Here is a 2,725-nt window from a genome sequence, read left to right as displayed (position 1 = left end):
GAGGCAGGTGGTACAATTCCAGTTCAATTCTCTTTCCAGAGAACCAGAAAAGTCAATGGTGTAAGTCATCGGAGAACCAGGAGCACCAATCTGAGGGCAGGCAAACGTCCCAACTAAGCCACTGAGCAATCCACTTTTCTTTTCTATTCATGCCTTCAGCCTATTAGTTGATACCCTACCTGGTGAGGGTGACCTCCCTGACTCAGTCAACAGATTTACACACTAATCTCTTCAGGAAACACCTTCACTGACACACCCAGAAATGTTTTCACTAACTATCTGGGCACCCTTAGCCCAGTCAAGTTGACACAAAATTAACCTTCACACATATCCTCTAGACATTAATTCTTTGTCAGATATATGGTGTGAAAATATTTTCTCCCATGTGTAGCTTGTCTTTACATTCTCTAAACAGTCTTTCCTAGAGCAAAATTTTGTTTTGTTGTTTCGACAAATGTTTTATTCCTAAGACTGCTGTGACAAATTACCACAAACTTGGTGGCTTAAAACAACAAGAAATTTATTCTCTCACAGTTCTGCAGGCCCAGGGACCAAAATCAAGATGTTGGCAGAGCCATAACGCCCTCTGAGGGTTGTACAGGAGAATCCACCCTTGCCTGTGCCAGCTTCTGGTGGCTGCAGGCTTTCCTTTGCTTGCAGTTCATCACTTCAGTCTTGGCCTCTGTTTCCTCTTGGTCTTTTTTTTTTTTTTTTTCTCCCTCTGTCTCCTCTTTGTGCCTCATTTAGGGACATTGGATTTCAGACCTACCTACACATTCTAGGATGATCTTGTCTCAGTATCCTTAACCTAATTACATCTGCAAAGATACGTATATTTTTTTCTAAATAGGATTACAATTATAAGGTTCAGGGAGGTGAGCACATTGCAGCGGGCAGTGCGGGGTTTGAGGGGGGGGACTATTTAGCCAAATACAATTAAGTCAAATTTATCAGTTTTCCCATTTGGTTCTTTTTTTGTAACTCTTACTTATTTTCTATTTTTCTTTTTTTCTTTTAACGATTTTGTTTATTTGTCAGAGATCACAAGCAGGCAGAGAGGGAGGGAAGCAGGCTCCCCACTGAGCAGAGAGCCTGATGTGGGGCTCGATCCCAGGATCCTTGGATCATGATGTGAGCAGAACGCAGAGGCTTGAACCCACCGAACCACCCATTTTTTCATTTTTTTAAGAGAATTATAACTGCAACAACCTTTTCTCATTCTAGTTGTTTTCTGTTTGGGGTGTTATGTTAGGAGACCCTGGGTCCAATTTAAATCTTTTACTTTAGCAAATACTCACCCTGATTAGTTTTAGCACATAAGTTTGGCCTGTATTTGTGAGCTCTGGATCCAATGGCAGTTTAATCTTGTAAGCCTTTTATGGTAATTTTTTGTGTGTTTGGTTTAGTTGGTGCTGCTGGAGCCACAGCCTTCTGATGTTGCTGTCTGAGGGAAAGAAAGGAGCTCTCCTGGATTCTGGGCATCTTACAGTTAGGGAGAAGAGCCGCAGGCCCGAGGTGATAAAGAGGCTTGGTTAGACAGCTTTTGTGCTGGTATTCCCTTGCTCACAATCCCCAGATTCAATAATATCTCCAGGCAGGTAAGGGGTATTTCATGTCCCTGGAACAAAAAGACCCATGGTATCCCAAGCCCTGGCAGCTAATTGAGGCTGAGTTGTTATAGGTTCTGCTCTCTCATATCACTATCTGTCTTGTGGGAATTTGGGGCATAGAGAGGAAACAAGAATACTTCCTTTGATCACTTACTATTGAAAGAGCTACTGAAAGTTCCCTCCTTTAGGTGACTCTTAAATTCAACTGTTGTCAAAAAGATACACGTTCAACCTTGGGGAGGGATGCACCTGTTTGTGCTTCCTTCTGCTGTTGAGCTGGAGATGGGAAATGCCAGGTCTGAGTTGCCTACTTCTGTTGGATGGGGTATGCAAAACACCCTGTTGCTGTGTCACTGCTCCAGTTCTGACATCTCCAGTAAGGTTTTTGTCTGATCACCATTCACAGGTCTTTATCAGTTGCCTCTCGTGTTGTTTCCAGGGTTTATAGTTGTACTTAGCAGAGAGGAGTACAGGGAAATAGGTCTCCATTATCTTGTCTGGACTTAAAAGTCCCAGTTATATTTTAAAGCAATTAAAACTAAAACATAAATTTTATTTTACATTTATTCCATTTTCAGAGTTTCACTCATTTCTGTCTTAGCAGAACTTCCTTCTATTTAAAGAATTTTCTTCAATATTTCCTAGAGTTGTACTACTAGAATTAAATTCTCATAGTTTTTATCTGAAATTTTAAAATTCCATCTTCCGTTGTTACTAGATATTTTCACTGGGTATAGCATTCATAGTTGACAGGTTTTTGTTTTTTTTTTTTTCTCTTTTATCACTCTAAAAATGCCACTATTTTTTGTAGACTGCATGGCTTCTGAAGAGTCTCATTCTCACCATTGTTCTTCTCTATGTAGTAGAGGTATTTTATTTTATCTCTTTTTCTTAATTTTTATCACCTTAAAAATGGCATGTTTGAATGTTTGCTGTTTTGAGGTTTTTTTTGTTCTGTTATTACTATTTTTGGAAAAATTTCAGCTACTCTTATCTCAAATATTTCTTCTTTCTTCTTCTTGAGATTCCAATTAATTGTTTGTCCACCTGGTATCATCCCATAGTTCTTCACCCAAAGCTTTAGAACCTCTGTTCTTTTATCTCTTGTGTTTATT

The sequence above is a fragment of the Neovison vison genome, chromosome 8 (genome assembly GCF_020171115.1).
Source record: "Neovison vison isolate M4711 chromosome 8, ASM_NN_V1, whole genome shotgun sequence".
Taxonomy (NCBI): domain Eukaryota; kingdom Metazoa; phylum Chordata; class Mammalia; order Carnivora; family Mustelidae; genus Neogale; species Neogale vison.
This window is presented reverse-complemented; position numbering follows the sequence as displayed.